The sequence below is a fragment of the Peromyscus maniculatus genome, chromosome 1, assembly GCF_049852395.1.
Source record: "Peromyscus maniculatus bairdii isolate BWxNUB_F1_BW_parent chromosome 1, HU_Pman_BW_mat_3.1, whole genome shotgun sequence".
Classification (NCBI taxonomy): domain Eukaryota; kingdom Metazoa; phylum Chordata; class Mammalia; order Rodentia; family Cricetidae; genus Peromyscus; species Peromyscus maniculatus.
Genome location: NC_134852.1, coordinates 167,498,531 through 167,517,306, shown reverse-complemented (window position 1 = coordinate 167,517,306; position 18,776 = coordinate 167,498,531). Strand labels below are relative to the sequence as shown.

The window sequence follows — 18,776 nt, the reverse complement described above, 5'->3', positions numbered from 1 at the left end:
TTGACATGTGGCAGATAAAGAGAACTTTGTTGATGGATTTGTGATTACCAGGGCTTTCTGAAGGAAGTGGTTCATTACATTGAGGTGCTGGGAGTTGGTCAAAGAGATTTAGGTCATTTAGTAGCCTGTAGCTGGAATGTTGCTAGTCTCTCATATATGATCCCTGAGCTATTCCATCAGCTCAGTTTGCTTGTGTCTGTCCTTCTTGCCACAAAGATCATGTCATCATCCACTACCCCTCTTCTTCAGGAGGTTCCTAGTTTGGATGTTTTATAAATTACATCTTCCCAAATAATGCCATCTCATTATCCAGCTGAAGGACCTGGGTGCACACAGGTAGAGGCTGAAGCAGAAGTGACATGGCGAATGTCCAGGTGCTCTCACAGAAGCTCATGATAATATGGCACGACAGGCACTTTACCCTATGTGGAAGAATGCCAGTTGGTTTTGTGATGGTCATTATTATCATTAGGGTGTTTTTGAGATGGGGTCCCAGTGCATAGACAGTGAGATTAAGACCGGCCTTAGCCTCCTTAGTGCAGGGATTGTAGGTGTGGCAAAATGGCTCTGATGGTTCTTACTGACCAAGATGTCCAGGACAGTCATTTAACTGGGATGGGGCACGTGATAATGGTAGTAAGAGAAGAGAGTTAGACAGAGCAAGAAGGAGGAGCTTAGTGTATGTGTGAGTCAGCTTTTTGTTACAAGAATGATTAGTTTTTAAAAATGGAAGGTTTACTTTCGCTCAGAGTTTGGGAGATTTCAGACATTAGGCTTTTTCTCATTGTCAGTGTGCAGTTGCTGTTACTTCTTGCTACCACATGGTGTCGCTGTTGGGGTGGAGTCCTGTCCAGGGCTGGTTTTCTCATCTGGCGTGACTGATAGATAGGTCATAGGCTCTTACTCCTGTGACTAACAGCTATTGCGATGCAGGTTGCTAGCATATGGGTTACGGAGTTAAAATAAAGGGATGGGAGTAAGAAATAAAGAGCGAAGGGCATGGTTAGGCAAGAATGTGTGGTTTATAGTTAGGGCACCTAATAGAGAAGGCTCCAGACAAAACAAACGTTAAAGGTGAAAACAGCCATGAACTAACCTCTGGTTTAGTTTAGTGTGTCTATTAATTATCACTGGGCCCACACAGGTAGCTTTATTTTATTTTTCATTATTTTTACATGGACTTAAACTCCTGTTGTTTTGTTGAGTTGGAGTCTTCTATGAGCTGAGAAGAGGTGTGATTGATTTGGGAGCAAGGGGGGAGTTTACCTTGATTATAAGGCTCACAGAGCTGGGAAAGTTGGTTACCTTGTATAGCATGCTATCATCCACCCCCTTGGTTTTGATTGCTTGTTGCCAGTAAAATACGATCAGAAAGATTTTAAAATGACTCAGCCTCTGTTAGTGCTAGAACCTGAGGAGGAACATTGTGCATGCAGAGGGGCTAGCCTGTTTCCCGATGACATACATGTCCTGTTCTTGTTCCAAGAAACCTGCTGACCATGCTTACTGTCCTTCCTATTAGTGCTGTCCTTAGAAAAGGATGCTCTTAGTCTCTGTGGTTCTCTCTCTCTCTCTCTCTCTCTCTCTCTCTCTCTCTCTCTCTCTCTCTCTCTCTCTCTCACACACACACACACACACACACACATACACTCATGTGTTTGTTGCCATGATAGTATTCCATAGGTAGAGGAGTTTATAAAGATAAGAGTTTTATTTTGGTTCATAATTTTGGATTTGGACAATCTAAACTTATATGGCCACATTGGTGAGGGCTTCACACTGTGTCATATCATAGGGAAGTTTGTAGGAGAGCCATGAAAAGAATAGTTTAGGGAAGCCACCAGGCTCTCTTGTGAAAATTGCTCTCATGAGACCTAATCTGGTCCCATGTAAGCTAGCCTGCTCCTGTGAGACTAGCATGAATCCCTCTTCTAAAGTGGAACCCCCACAACCTGTTTACATTCAATTCTGCCCCACCTTTGAAATATTTCACCCTCTTACAACACTTGCTCTCTGGAGACTGAGTTTCCAATATCTAAGCCTTTTGGGGACTAGCCAAATTCAGGACCCATTGCATTGACAGCACACTTGTAAGTAATTGAAGAAATGGAGCTTACCTAATTTGATGACAATTTCAGAGCAGCTGGATCTTGAAGTGAAATGAATTCCCAACTCATTTTTGGAATTTGAGGCTTGTGGGGCCACACATCTCTTTTCAAGAAAGCTCGGCTCAAGCATCACGCTCAAGACTGTGTGCCATTTACTTCTCCACTGAGACCCCACAACCAAATCTGTAGTCCAGTTCCTCAGGACCATGGATGTCAAGAGACTCTCTGAGTATTTAAAGCAAATCAGCCATGTGGCATTCATGGTTGCACTTAAATGCTGTGCCCTCTCCATCTCCACCCTTTCTCATCATTCTCCACATTTGAGGCAACCGATTAGACCAGACTAGAGGGGCTTTTGGGGGCAAGCTGACTTTATGTAAAGTCTTTAGGCTCTGCCCTTCAGACAGAAACATTAGATTAAGGTATGAACAAGGAAATAAGTTGTCACATTTGTGTCATGAAGGTCATGGCCTCCCTTCCACAAGGCCTGCATCTATTTCTGGAAGAAAGCATTCCTTTCTATATGCCTGAGAGTCTCCTTCTAAGTCTTGCATTTTAAATAAATCAGTTGCTTATCAGTTGATTCCTATTCTCTGGATTCATTTTCTTCTAACTGCCCCTCTCTCTTTTCCCTCCCCGGCTTACATCCTTTTATAAATGCCTTGGATACAGGCATTGATCCCAAGGAAACCTCTTGATCCATTTCTCTCTGTCCCTCTAGTTCCCCTCTGGCAAGAAGCTTACAAAGGGTGTCAGATGCTCACTCACGATGCATCTGTGGCAGCCCCAGTTCCCAAACGCCATGGAACATCAATAAGCAGACAGTGCCCACTGGGGGATGCCCACGTGCCTGAGGACGGGCATCAGTCATGTGGTGGCGCAGTGCTGACCCAGCTCCAGATTCACGGCTGCTGTCAGCCGTGCCTTGTGCAGCCTGAGAGTCACTCCGGCCCGTCAGAAGGAGGCAGCTGTTGTAAATTACAAGTGCAGATCCAGAGGATAATTCTTGGCTTTCAACACGCTGCAGAGGCTTTGGCAATTAATTTCCTCTGTTCTTTGCGTAGCCAAGGATTCTCCACATTATTCATCTCTTTGGGCAAAAGCCATTGGTGGCTCCTGAGTTATTTTCTCATTAAGCTTATGATAGGAATTACCTGATTGTGGATGGCTTGTTCTTGTAGTTCATTTTACAGGTGCATTCTGACTAAGCATGGCTTCAGCAGTAGTGCAATCAGTCTTAAGCTCACAAGGAAGAGTTCAGGGACGCATTTCCATTTGACCCGAAAGTACCTGCGTGGCACTTTCAAATCTGGAGGCACAATTTGCTGATGCCTTAACATCTGGGGGTGGCTGGCCTCCCTGTGTGCACCTGGCAAGACCCAAGTAGCTTCATTAGAGGCCTGAACCTGGGCTCTTATTTCCAACATCTTCCTAGTACTTTGATGTGAAAACAACAAACACACCAGCCTTTCTCATCAGGAATAGAATGAGGTGTGAAACCCCCCACCCCCACGGTCTTCAGAACTGTGGGTGGGTGTCAGAGCCCCAGAGTTCCAAGTCTCAGGTGCTCAGAGAGAATTCAGAAGAGCAACACGTCTTCTGCAAGACCAGTTTAGCAAGATCTCCTCAGGACATATTTGATTTTTTTTTTTCATGTGGAGGGTTGATAAAAGCCCAGTCCTCATACTGCTCTTAATGAGTAGTGTCTCTGTTGGGTGTGTTGGCCAGCCCATGCTGCTGCTAAGTCAGTAGACAGAGGAATACAAACTCAGCCGTCTTGTGGAAACTTCTAGATAGGGCCAAGGACAGGAGCCATGTTCAGATGGTCAGCATGCTGCCTGATTCCTGGGAGGCCAGCCTGGGCATCCTGTATCCCAGGCATGGGAACCGGGATGCTCCAGCTTCCCAAGAAGTGTTTAAGAAGCAGTAGTTCAAAAGGATATTGTGAAGTAGGCCAGGCTGGTCTGCAGTGTTCTTAGCTGTCTTTGTGCTTAGAAACTTAAATCATGCGGCTTTGTCCATTCTTGGTACTGCTCCCAGGGCAGAGCGAATATTTCGTATTCGACGGATGAATGAAAGGATCATGATGTGGGTTGTGAGGTCTTCATTTTGGTGCACCCTTTTTGGGATACAACTCACTTTGCTTTTCTTCCATCTTTCATTTCAGAAGCAAAATTTCCTTACCAACTGTTCCCTGGCTGTAGAAGTAGTGAGCTCCCTGTAATGTAATCTGAACTACGCATTCTTTCTGAGGTGTAATAGCAGGTAATGAATAATTTAATGTGCTATCCTCAAAGGGCCATGTACATTTTAACAAGTGACAGGCGACTGGAGACAGTAATAATGGACTCAGAGCCCGTGTGGTGGTTCATTGTTGTGAGTGACTTTTCTGAACCAGGGAGCCACCATCTTGGGGAGTTCGTCTGTGCCCTTTTGCAAATGGAACATTCCAACTGGGCTTGGTGACTGTTTATACCCTCCATGGAGGCATGGGGAGGCTCAAAAGGCCCTCATCTAAGTACATAAACACTCCTTAACACCTGTTGTATGCAACTCTGACTTAATTGCATGTGTTCTCAGGGATGGCTAATTGCATGTGTTCTCAGGGATGGGCTAGTGTACATAGGGAGGTGATAGGGGGTTATGGGACAGCCTTAATCCTTAAAGCTGGCATGTTTGGCCTATGAAGGGAGGACACTCATATCATCCCTGTAAGTGACCCCTTACTTATGTGTTATAAAAAAGCCTAATAAACTCATTAGTTCCCTAGAGTGAACTTTGTTGGTATCATGTCTCGGTTTGTCTTTGGGACCTTAGGAGAAAGAATAGATGTTGCTAAAGGTTTCCCCTGGGATGGAATTTTAGCAACACTGATGACTAAATCCTAGTATTCAAAAGAGTGAGACAGGAGGATTGCTGGAAGTTTCACCTCAGCCTGAGCAAGCCCTGTTTAAAAAAAAAATCATCTTTAAATGGAAGTTTAAGTCGTTCACAAGACACCGTTTTTGGGGAAAGTGGGACTGCTTCTACCCCTACCAGTACCTGGATACTTTCCATGCCTTTGGGCATCATTTTTTCCTCCTGGATGAAACCACAGATGGTCTGAACGATGATCCATCCTTGAAGTACCCAAATTGCTCTGGGCCAGTGTCTCACAACTTAAGCACAGGACACTGGTTGAGAAACTCTAGCCTGGTCCCTGGCAGTGTTGCAACTGCAGGGAGCAGATTACCACGATGGAAGCACCAGCAGGTTCACTGCTGCCTGCTTTCCAGAATTTTCCCCATCAAACAAAATGTGTGTGGGCCTAATGAGTCTTGAAAATAATTTGTAGCTCTGACAACCTCTTTTTATGGCAGGCATGTGTTGAACACGAAGTCATAGCCATCAGTTCTTCAGTGGGAGGGAATGAGGAGGAGACAGCTCTCTTTTGGCAGAGGTGGGGAGGCTGAGCTGTGTGCTCCTAAGACAGCTTGCCCAAGGTCATTCTGCAAGTTGGCAAATGGTGCCTCCTCCTTCCCAGGCCAGCTTGTCATCCTCCCGCACACCCATCCTCCCACTGCAGAAGCAGAGTGTGCCGGATTCTGTCTTCTGGCTGGGGCTGCAGGGAATGTGGGCTCAGCAGTCTGATTTGCAAAGGCTCAGAATCCAGTGCCAGGCATTTGTTGCAGGTATGTGCTGAGTGTTCTTCTCTCACTCTCTGCATTTGGAGCATTCAGCATATAACCATGCAATTAATTCATTAAAAAAATAAAAAAAAATACTTGCAGGTCACCTTTAAAACAAAGGAAGAAGCAATTTTGAACTTAGCAATTTTTCATTTTTGACATCTAGTACCACCTCAAGCTCTGTGGTTACAAATAATGCTGGTGGGGAACGGGCTCTTTTATGCACATTGGAAGAGAGAAGGGCTATACATTATGAATGGAACAAGGATAAAAGAATTGGCTGTGTGGTGCAAGATATCTTGAGTACATTAATCAGCCCATCTCTTTTAGAGCAAGAATCATTTTTAAAAGTGAGTATGAAATAGAATGCAAACAATTGGTGCCGTGCAAGTCTGGTTGATGCACAGTGGACATATAAGGACAAAGGGACAACAAGAAGGTACCCAGAACAAGGCATGCAAGAGGCCCTTCCTAGGGATAAAGTAAGGCAAGGAAAGGATAGAGTTTGGAAGAAGCACCAAGATGGCATTGGATCCTACATGCAATCCTGCAGTACTTGGCATATTGACATGCTTATTTCACAAGCAAAAAGTAGGTGCCCTGCCCTGACTCACTTTCTAAGGAGAGGAACAGCACCTCTTCAATTAGCTCCATTTGGATTTGCTATGAAGAAACACACGTGAATATTTTCCATGTATGGCATGCATTGCATAAGGAAGAGATGGTATCCTGAGAAGTATATTACTGGGCAGTCCTGTTGTTATGTGATACCAAGTGTACTTTACAGCCAAAGAGGACTGTGACTTCACTAACTGTGCTTAGAATGTATGGTTTTTCAGCATATGCATAGCCTGTCTTTGATCAAAGTATTGCTGTGTGGCACTGGACTGTAATACAAAACACCGTCAATGGTAGCTTAAATAAGTTAAGGTTTTTCTTATATATAGCAAGTCTAGTGGTAGACAGCTGTGAGTTCAATGCCTCAGGGACATGGATGCTTGCATCTCTGTGGTTCTTTTGGGATACTCCCTCAGTGTTTCAACATGGCAGTTATAGATCCAGGAATCACATCTCTCTGCAAGGTGAAGAGGAGATGCCAGGGATGACCAACTTGGCTAAGGAAATAAAAGCCTTTCTCCAAGATCTAAGAGACATTTCTGCTGATATCTCATAAACCAAGACTGTCAAATACTACCTCTTAGCAGCCACAAGAGAAATAGTGCAAATAAGCAGGCAGCATTTCTAGTCTCTCTGCTCCCTATCAGCCTTGATCCCTGCACCAGGAGGCTGGCAGGCAAGACATCCATGGGCTTGCTGGCTCTACAAACAGTGAATGAACCAAGAGAAGCAAGAGAATGAGAACAGGTTGGGCTGTCTGTCTGAGCTCTCTTCCTAAATGGTGGCAGGAAGGTGGCTTTTTGAGTATTCTCTAGGCTGGTGGCTATTAGCGCCCCTTACTTTATCAGGCTCAGGGGTGCCTTTTGTTGCTAAACCTCATGGGCACTGTAGTGTTCCATTGGCTTTCTCTATTTCTTCTGGGGATCCTGATTGATCTTGGGATAGGAGTTCTTTCAGCTGCCAGTACTCTCTGCTTCAGATAACTGGTTTCCTGAAAGGAGAGTTGTTAAATGGGTTCAAAGTGTCCTGCCTTTAAAACACGTCTAATACTTGTACAGTTATGTTAACTAGAACAGGATCTTGAGACTTCAGTTTTTCAACATTTTGAATACTTGCCCAAAGTTGGATCTTAGCAACACTTGACTCTTACAAGACAGAGGAAGACATTCTTTTTTTTTTAATTATTTATTAAATTTAGTTTTACACATCAGCCACGGATTCCCTTGTTCTCCCCCCTCAAGCCCTCCCTTCCCCCCCAGCCCACTCCCCATTCCCATCTCCTCCAGGGCAAAGACTCCCCTGAGGATTGAGTTCAACCTGGTAGATTCAGTCCAGACAGGTCCAGTCCTCTCCTTCCAGACTGAGCCAGGTGTCCCTGCATGAGCCCCAGGTTCCAAACAGCCAGTTCATGCACTGAGGACAGGACCCAGTCCCACTGTCTGGATGCTGACCTGGTCCCACTGTCTGGATGCCTCCCAAGCAGATCAAGCTAATCAACTGTCTTATTAATCCAGAGGGTCTGATCCAGTTGGGGGCTCCTCAGCTATTGGTTCATAGTTCATGTGTTTCCATTCGTTTGGATATTTGTCCCTGTGCTTTTTCCAACCTTGGTCTCAACCATTCTCGCTCATACAAATCCTCCTCTTTCTCACCAATTGGACTCCTGGAGCTCTGCCTGGGGCCTGGCCATGGATCTCTGCATGCAGTTCCCTCAGTCATTGGATGGGGTTTCTAGCACAACAATTAGGATGTTTGGCCATCCCTTCGTCGGAGTAGGTCAGTTCCGGTTGTCTCATATTCTTATGTTTATCTTCCAGATGAGGAGGCCAAGGTTGCACAGAAAGTAATGGGGCTAGAGTTTGCACTCAGTTTCTGTCAGAGCCAGGAAGTTTGCTGATTCATACAAGTATCCTGTGTGCTCATGTTGACTCTGTGTTTTGCTATATTCACTAATTTGCCACTGTTCCACTCTATCCCTCCAGACCTTGGATTCTATGAGCATTTAAGTCCCCCAGTGATAGCTTTGCCTGTGACTCTGCATCTTGGGTCTAAGCCTTTCCCTATAGAGGGAGTCTTGAGATGATCAGCTCTGGAGCTGATCTTTGGTATAGAGCATGGTTTTGTTTCCTCTCAGGCTCTTTTATACTCAGATGACTTACTGGGTGTCTGTCCTGGGAGGTGTTTGTTTCAGGAATAGGGAATGACCTTCTACCTGGCATATAGTTTCTGCCCCTCTTTTTGCTTCTTTGTTGAAGGCTTGTGACTTCTCTCAGGTTGTCCTAGTCCTGGAGGGCAAGAATGGCCCCAGATGCTGGTAGGAGTAGCTAGCTCTTTATGGACTGTAGGGGGTGGACTTGGAGCTCAGAGAAGGCTACATGTAATTGGGTCATTGGTAATAAGAGGTGTGTTGAGCAGGGTGAATTTCTTGACCCATTTCTTGCTGGTGTTAAAGAATATGGGTGTACTGTGTCAGGGAGGAGCTGCTATAGCCTGAAGTGCCATGGTCTCCTTACGGAGCATGGGGTGCTCTAGCTGAGGGCACTCTCCTTCTTTGTTTTCTCTTGAAGTTTGTTCCCCTCTATGCTGTGGCCTGTTCACAGTGCTGTTTGGTGTGGAGAGAATTTCTCCTTTCCCATCCCCAACACCAGCCTTTTGGCACAGGTCTTGATGTAGCTTGGCATTGTTAGTCTGAGATTGGAGCTCTAAGGTAGAACTTAAATTGTCACCAGTCCTAAACTAAAGACTAGGAGAGAATGTCATCAGGCCATGTGCATATTCTGTGCAGTGTTGATTTCATTAGTTGATTCATTCTTTAATACTTGACCTTTTTGATTTATGTGTATTATTTGCATATTAGGATATCAGACAAGCATAGTTTAATAGTACGCAGACTTAGAAGGATCTGATAAATGTGTCCTCCTTTGCCTTCCTAGTTATAAGATGTAGTTAGGATCTTGGGAATCATCACTGTGGCCAACTTGGGCATGGAGCAGTGAAGACACACAAACATGTCCAGTGATGAGGGCTCTTCCTAAGCCCCAGGAAGCTGACTTTCCCATGCTAGCACTGAACCTTTGCATTCTCACTAGGCCATAAGTTCTTAAAAATTGTAAAAGGCCTGCTGCATGTAGCCTTGTGTTGATAAGACTTTGGGGACGAGTGCTGGCTAGGAAATATGACACAACAAAAGGGCCATAGGGAGTAGCTGCTGCATGTGGAGAGGGCTGAATTCTGTAGACGGGGAATGGAGAGCTGAACAGAATTCTAAGTCTCTTTTCTATCCCCAGAATCTCAGGCTGCCCAGGGATAGCTGCTCATCCACAAATGAGGATTGCAAGCAATATTGCTAAAGTCTGAAAGAATGAGGTGACATCTACAAGGTCAAGCAAATTCAGAAGCTGACATTTGGGTCACAACTAATGTGGGTCAGAGAATAAAGCATTACTTGGACTCCAAAGGCATTTTGTTTTAGAAATGGGCAGAGAGGCTGAGCAACCAAGCATCCCTGGTGTGACTCAACACAAACACCACGGCTATCTCTTGAAGCCCATGAAAATCACCCAGAGCTCTTGCTGTGTCTGGTGCAACCACTGTCTTTGGAAAGCCTGAGTTCTGCACCCTCCCTCTTCTCTCTTCTCATTGATTTCTTCTAGTCTGATGGAGATGGAAAAGAATTCAGACATGAGCTAAGCCAGTGTTCACTGGCTGGTGACTCCCGGAGCCATACGTAAAATAAACACCATGTGTAAGTAGGTGGTAGTTTTCAGAACAGGCAAGATAGAAGCTGAATGTATAGAAAGAACGGCATATTACAAGCTCTGTCTTATCAAAATGGTTGCCTTGGGGTGGAAGGAATGAATCGGATCCTCTCTCTAATTATTCTAAGTCTTTATGAGTGAAACATATGACTCACATCAGGAGGCCTGTTACCGAACCTTTATCCCCCTTTATTCTCCCTGATGCCTAATCCTGGATTAAATCCCAAATTGATAAAATGCCTTTGCTAGCCACATTAGTGCAGTAAGCACAGATCTGCCTGCTGCCAGGACATGCTTTTATTCTTTTGGAAAGACAAACAGGAAATGATGATGGAAACCATTTGGAAACTGAAGGGGAAAAAGAAATAAATAAAAATAATGAAACTATTACTGCAGGTGATCTGTGAACAGGAGAAAAAAACAAAAGACCCGTGCTTTTGATTCATACTTTTGGAGGGCTTCCTTAATGACTGCTCTTTTGTGTCCCCAAAGCTGTGCTCATTTATCAGTCTGTGGTTTAATCCAAACCTATCAGGATGAAAATTCAAGGAGGATGAAGGTTAAGTGACAGGCATTCTATCCTGGAAACGATGGAGTTGATGGATATCTAGAAAACTTGCCTTAGAGGCTTAGAGGGAAAAAAAAAATCTCTCTGGAGCCCACCAAAAGGATGAGATATGGTGGTGGGGACATCTGGCCAGTGGTGTTCACACATCCAGCACATTTCCATAGTGTTGCACATCAGCTACAAATTCTGAACTGCATCTTTCCTATATATCAATTTTGTTAAATTCGAGGAGGTAAGTGTATCATAGCTGATACAGTGGCATTAATTGCTAAAAAACCATTTTTAACACATTAGTTCCTAAGAAGATATCTGTAGCAAGGCCAGGTCTTCTTCCTAGGTGCTTCTTGGGTAATCTGGTTTATCTTACCATATAGCACAATGGCCACCAAGTAGCAGGTGCTCATTGGATACTTATTTAAGTCAAATTGAATTGTAAGCTGATTGGCTTTTGGGGGCATTTTCCACATTGATTGCACCTCTTCTGATGGAATAACCACCCCTGGCTACTAAACTTGTTACAGTGGTAAGAGCTAGATTTAGGAATCCAATTTGGAATGATCTGAAGATAGTCCTTTGGCTCCATTTTGTTCAAGTATAAAGAGAAGGTACCTATGTCATGGAGTTGTTAGAAGATTAATTAGGCAGAGGGAAGTCGAAGAGAGATCTTACTCAATAAAGTGCTTGCTCTACAGGCATGAGGACTTGAGTCCATTCCTAGAACCCTGGTAAAAATGCTGGGCAAGACTGCTCATGCTTATAATACCAGCACTGGGAGGGGCGTGAAGGTAGATGGATCTCTGGGCTTACTGGCCAGTCAGACTAGCCTGATTGGTAAATTTCAGACCAAGTGGCATACCTTGTCTCAAATAAACAAGGGTGGATAGTGTGTGAGTAATGGCATCAAAAGTTGACTCCTAGCTCCCACATGCAGGAATCCACATGTACATCTCCCTACATGAAACACACGCAAGCACGCACGCACGCACGCACGTGTACACACCAAAATGGATTCATATTTATGAAAGTTATTAGAAAAGAAATAGTTATTCTGGGAGAAAAGGAGAAATGGCTTGTTTTGATAATGATTTCAGTGCTATGTAAGAATCAAATGTATATAATTTTGGCAAGTAAAAATTATGAGAGTCGCCGGGCGGTGGTGGTGCATGCCTTTAATCCCAGCACTGGGGAGGCAGAGCCAGGCAGATCTTTGTGAGTTCGAGGCCAGCCTGGTCTACAGAGCGAGATCCAGGAAAGGCACAAAGCTACACAGAGAAACCCTGTCTCGAAAAACCAAAAAAAAAAAAAAAAAAAAAAAAGCTTTAAAAAAATTGTGAGAGTCTACAGAAATTTGAAAAATGAATTTGGCATGAGTGATGACATTTCCTTTGTCTCCTGAGTCTTCTTTTCCAGAACAGAAACACACCAAGACCATATTAAAAATTGACAAATAATTTGATATTTACAATACTCGTGCACATTAGCCATGCAGTGTGACTGTCCCCTCATCAGTGCAGGTGAAAATTATCTTCTTCTTGTGTTTAAGTAAAGCGCAATGATGGGACACCGTGTGAGGTTTGCATGGTAAGTTATTTTTCCACTTTTTTTTTGATCCATAGATTGGCCTCTATGTTGGTGCATGCCATTTTAGTGGATTATTTCCTGTTTCTCTTCTCCTAATTAAAGAGTGTCTTACTCAAGGAAATGATCAGCTCAGTGAGGCTGGCACTTCTTTGGCATTAAAAGCATGGATGACAAGTCTTCCATTTGCCAGAATTTTCTATCTTGTAGTGAGTAGAGTGCCGCTTTGATCTTGCCATCCTTCTTGTCTGTGAGTAGTTGAAAGGGAGTCCTTTGGAAGAGGACCACCTTGCTTATGGTTGAACAAGATGCCATGGTTATGGGTTGGAGAAATTGGAAGACTCATTCATGTAGCCTCTCAGACTCCAAGGGATGAGGCTCTTCTGTGGGTTTGGCTATTTCTAAAGCATGTCCTGTCACCCAAGAGAGGGACTGTGGGATCTCATTGTGGATTGCTAACAGAGATGTCAGGGCATGCCCACTTTTTCCTTCCTCAGGCTACCCTGAAGGTAGGAGGCTCCCTGTATACTTTGTCTGGAAGAATCACATAAGCTGAAAGGGTACTACAATCTGGTACCTATCACTCTCGATTCCATGCCCTCTGCGACACTTGGCATTGAGTGTGCCTTTTGATGTACTCTCTTATCCTTTGAGCCTGTCACAAGGCTCTCATTCTGTGTGTGGTAATTTTCTGGTATTCTCATTCCCTCAGAAGATCACTTCAGAATGTTCACATTTTACTTATTTAGAGAGATAAACAAATATTGTTATAATGATGAATGCCAAAGAACAAATGGTAAGAACAGCAGAGGCTTAAATATGAGAATCAATTAAGGAGAATCAGACATCAGGCCCAGCTGCCTTGAGTAATTTTGAAGCATAACTTGAAATGTTGAAGATGTTTGAAGGGAGCCTTAAGTGGAGAAGCAAACAACCCATGTCATTACCACGGCAGCTGTGAGCTTGGTCAGTGGCATCTCCTTCCTATGATAACTTGGTGATACAGAATCACTCAGTTATGGAAATTGAAAGTCATGTGACCCAAGAGAGCTAGTGGGAGAATTCTCAAAACACCAAGAATAAATGTATTAGCTTAAGCTTACCATTTTGTAACCCATTGCTAGGCTGTGTAGATGTGAGGCTCATATACTCATGCTTTTGCATAATATGTGGAGGTTTAGTTTCCTTTATCTACGTACTTGTTGGCCAGAGTGGGTGGGAGTTTTTAAGGAGATGGTGGGAAGTATAGGAATTAGAATGCAACTGAGTCTCCAACAATGCTGGAGTAATGGCTGTTTAAAATTTGACCCTAACTTACGATTCCCCCAATGTAACTACAAATAACCTGCTGTTGGAAGTGATGTAATTAGCGATTAGTACTAATTTCCTATGATCTGTGTACAATACCGTGTGAAGTATATGAGAGCAGTGAGGGAGTCCTTTGTACTATAACACACACAGAGGACCAGAGACATGGCTGCTTATACAGGACAGAGTCACATGATGCTTGAAGAGGATACTGGCCACACTTGAGTCCATTGCAGTAGCAACACAATTATTGCAGTTTCTAACTTGACTACAGTTAATTCGGTGCAGTTAAGATGTTAAAGCATTTTTATATTTGTGTGTTTCCCTCAACTGTGGATGGTGCCATGTGTGATATGAGCTTGTGTACATATATTTTTATAAATTTTAACTTTTCATAGAAGATCATGAATATTTATGGATAATAAAAATAAAATAGACTTTTGGTCTTAAGCTGTATTTTTCTTAGTTCTTTGATACTTTGAAGGTATGTGGTTTGTTTTTTAAATTGTTGCAAATCTCTCAAATCAAAATCTCCATACAAGTGACCCTAGTAGTTCAAAGGGTATTGTTAAAGGGCAGACTGTATTTGTGTATGCATATGAGCTATCTTAGGAAGAGGATCTAAGTCTGAGCATAAATTCATTCATGTTTCATATATACATTTTATGCATTGCCTAAAGGTAATTTTATACAATATTTTAACACAATTTTTTTTTCTCATGAAACAGAATTTCTTCTTGCACTGTAGCATTATGGTGCTCAATAAGATTGGACTTTTGGAGCATTTTGGATTTCAGATTTTCAGATTAGGGATAATCAAACTACATTATTTTAGGTATTTCCCATTGGAAAGAAATTCAATTTTCAAATAAAAAGCAACAGAGTATGTAAATTTAGGAAGAACCTTGTCTAGATAACATGACTATGAATTTATTTAAACTGGCGTTAGTTTGGAGAAGAGATAACTGCTATTATGATAGTATAAGGGACAGAATCTACTTCTGTCTGAGGGGAGTTTGGATGTATGTTTCCCTGAACACAGGGCCACAGTATAGAGCTTGGGTTGACATTAGCCTTTGGACGATAACTAAAGTCATCAGATTGTAACTTTCTCACTTATTGTACTTTGAAAGATAAGAGCCAAGTTTACAATATCATTCACCTAAAACAATAAATAGCTAGTGGTATATTTTTTTCTACTGTGAAATTTTTCTTTTTTTTTAAAACAAAAATATTTTTAATGTGTTTAATGTATATAAATGTGTGCACATGTTTGTGTGTGTGTATGTGTTTGTGTGTGTGTGTCTGTATATGTAGGCCAGAGATTGATATAAGCTTCTCTTTTTTTATATATATTTTTATTTTTATTGTATGTATTTCAATGTTTCACCTGCATGTGTGTATGTAAAATGTATATATGTGCACACACACACACACACACACACACACACACACACACACACACACACAAACAAATATGTGAGTGCCTGGTGCCCATGAGGGTCAGAAGAGGATGCCAGATCTCCTGAAACTGGAGTTATGAATGGTTGTGAGTAGCTTTGTTGGCACTGAGAACCAAGCTATGACCCTCTGGAAGAGCAGCCAGTGCTCTTAGCCTATTAGTTGTCTCTCCACCCACCTCAGGTGTCATATTAATTGATCTCCATCTTAATTTTGAGACAGGGGAGTTCACCAAGTCAGCCATACTGGCTGTCCAACAAGTCCCAGGGATCTTCTTGTCCTGGTCTCTATAGAGATCTGAATGTAGGGCCTCATATTTGCAGGATGTATTAGCTATTTTCCTCATTGCTGTGATGAAATAATTGATAAAAGAAATTCAGTGGAGGAAGGTTTAATTTTGGCTTATGGTTTGAGAGGATACATTCTGTTATGGCAAAGAAGTCATGACCAGAGGGTAGGAAGCTTGCTGGCCAGGCTATGTTTGCAGCAAAGAAGCAGAATGCTGTGCATGTTTGTGTTCATCTCCTTTCCTCTCTTTCATGCACCCTGGGATCCCAGCCCATGGGATGGTGCTGCCTACATTCAGGCTTGTATTTTTACCATCAACAACCTGATCTAGAAAATTCCTTTCCCACATGTGCTCAGAGACTAGTCTCCAAGGGGATTCTAGATCCTGTCAAGTTGGCAATCAATTTTAACCATCACATACGATAAACACTTCATGGAGCCATCTCTTCAGCCCTGAAAAAGTGCTTTACTTTTTAAATTGGCAAGTAGTAAAAATTGTTTTCCCTCTATCCTCTGGATCTTCTCACTTGATTTTACTTCCACTAAGGAATTTACTCTCCTAATGAAGACAATTGGAAACTGAGGTAAGTCTTTCCATGACATGCATACCTGGTGAGGTTTGGGGTCTCACTTCAATAGGCATAGGCCTTATACTCGGATTTTCTGAAGTAATATTTTTTACATTACAAAAATGGCAGCAGCTGATTTCTGTGGCAGTGGGTACCTTCAGTACTCTCTCTCTGATCATCCTTCTAGTTCTTTATTGATGAATGAGGTTGTGAACTCTCTTCCTTTAATCCCTGAGAGCAATGCTGTATGGTCACAAAGATTTGGCTCTTTCTCACTTCCCCGAGAATGTTGAACCCAAGCCATCTGCACATGATGACCTTCCACAGTTCAGGAAAACGTCTCTTGGTTAGGCTGATACCCAACCTGTGCAATTCACTTAATAAAGAAGTAGCAATCTTCCCTCGATGCTGAATGGGTTCAGTTTGACCCCTGTATCTTGAACTTTGGTTCCTTTCATTATTTCGAATGAAGACAGTGTGGTTGACTGCACACAATTGCTGGCCGCCTTACAAATTGAGAGACACATGGCCTCTGAAAATCATGGAAGGACTGCTCAGGATGACAGATAATCTTTTGTTGGCTACTCTTGTCCCAGAGCAATTTGAAAGTGCTGACTTCTGTGCACATCTGGAAATGCTGCTCATCTAAACTTCTACCTCAACTAACTCTGAGCTCTGTGCTGAACCCCAAGGACTTCTAGGGCTTCATCTCCGAGGGCCCCCAATTTCAAAGAAGCTTGGACAGAGGGAGGGGACTCTATTACTTTCTTTTTAGACTCCCTAAGAGCTCACAGCAGTGAACACTCAAACTTAAATATAAATAATTCAGCATCGCTTTCTTGGAGTTTCCTAAGCAATATTGGTTTCCTTTGCTGCTGCTCCCTTGTCCTTTACTGGGAGGAATAACCTTCCTTTCACACTGTCATCGACTTGGGCAGTAGCATATTTGGAGCAACAGCAAAGAGAAATTGATGATAACCTCAGTGGCTACAACCTTATATGGCCCTCCAAAGTGCTTATTAGAGTCCCCTTCCATTTTTATGCCATATGTCACAGGGTTTGGTTTTTCCTATTTTAAAAAATTTTAATGCTTTATTACATTGTGTTACTGGGGCCATTTCTCCCCCTAAGAGAAGCATGATTTCAATAAAGGTCTGACATGTTTTTTATGAAGGCTCTTCTCCACAAGGGCTGGGCCTTACTATTAGAGTGCTGCCAATTTCCTCTGTGGTATTTGTAACATGGTTACCAAATATATTCCCTCTCATCCCTTGAATTGCCTTTTATAGTTAACCGATTAATGAAATAGAAATAATTACAAAACTGTGGGCCTAAACACTAAGAGGAAGAAAAGAACCTGCCTCAATTTCATCAATCAGCAATGAACTCTTTCCTTTTATAGATTGCCTGTCAACTAAAAATTCATTTAGAATGCTGCATGACTCAGAAAGAGTTTGCACTTCTTTAAAAGGAAGACACGTTTTTCTCAGAAAGGACAACTATATTTTTGGGTGTTTTCTGTTCTATGGGCACCAGAGCTGCACCCCCTGCCCTTCCCTTCACTTCCCTCCTTCTCTTCTCTTGACTCTCTTCCCTCCCTCTTTTCCTCCTTTTCTATGTTGGATATTGAACTATGGCCTCAAACATACTAGACAAATTCACTACTACTGAGTTGTATCTTCAAATTGAATTTTTCTCTTCCTTTATTCTTCCTTCTTTCTATATTTTTTTTGTGATTATTGATGGTCTGTCATGTGGCAGAAATTCTAATATATTAAATTGGGTTTATACAAAGATGAGAAGACCATACATGGCCTTTAAGGTGTCATTCAGAAGACTAATAAAACAGTGGTGTGGTTGTAATGAATGTGAAGATAGAAACCATTCTGGGCACCGAAGGAGCGCCAATGAAGAATGTTGAAGGAGAGGATAAATTTTGTCCTGAGTAGGGGAGTTTTCTCTGAGAAGGGGACATGTGAGCTGGATTTTGATGTAAGAGTAGGGGTTTCTTTGGGGTAGAGTTCAGAGGAGGGAGGCATGGCCAAGTGATGATGCATTCAGAAATATGTTGCTAAGGAAAAAAATACTTAAATTTAAGGAATGAGCACAATGTGAATATTCCATGCCCCCCCCCCCAAAGACAAAGGTACATTTTATTAGTCATGTTTTCTCAGTATGGTGAAATAACTGACATCCATTAGTTTGTATAGAGAAAAGGTTTATATTTGTGGACAGTTTTGGATCTTCTGGTCCACTATCAATTGGCACTGTGGTAAGGCAGCCCATTGTGGTTTAAGTTTGTGATTGAGTAAACCACCTGCCTCATGGCCAGAAAGTTGCAGACAAGAAAAGGAAGCAGCCAGGCTCTCACCATATCCTTTGAGGATACCCTTCCAATGATTTGAAGAGCCTTCTCTAGGCCTTATCTTTTGAGGGTTCTACCAATAACACTGTCCTACAGGCCAAGCCTTCAGCATGTGAGCCTTAGGGAGACATTCAACATCCTAACTATATAACATGTTTTCTGGGCTGAAGGGGACATCAACAGCTATTATCAATCGTTGCTGATGTTTGTAGCTGGAGTCTTCTCCAGTTCTGCCTGGTCCACAGTCAGGACAAATCCCTCTCACCCGCCAGTCCCACAGCCACTTTGACCCAACCGAGTAAACACATAGAGATGTATATTGTTTAAACTGTTGGCCTAATGGCTCAGGCTTCTAGCTATCCAGTTCTTACATCTTAAATTAATCCATTTCTATAAATCTATACCTTGCCATGTGGCTCGTGGCTTACCATCATCTTCACATGCTGCTTGTCATGGCGGCGGCTGGCAGTGTCTCCCTCACTCAGCC

General features: G+C 42.7%; 1 long non-coding RNA gene across 2 annotated transcripts in view; it reads left to right on the top strand.

The window, feature by feature from the left end:
* The window catches only part of LOC121826871 (uncharacterized), an 85,381-nt gene that overhangs the window by 4,555 nt on the left and 62,050 nt on the right, over nucleotides 1-18,776 (top strand). Inside the window, exons 2-3 of one of the 2 annotated variants that reach the window (XR_006069024.2) lie at nucleotides 4,276-4,373; nucleotides 9,682-12,026. The exons of the other annotated variant lie outside the window; for it this stretch is intronic. This is a non-coding gene — a long non-coding RNA (uncharacterized LOC121826871). Of the gene's footprint in view, nucleotides 1-4,275; nucleotides 4,374-9,681; nucleotides 12,027-18,776 lie in introns of those variants that run through there. 2 annotated transcript variants of the gene reach the window in all.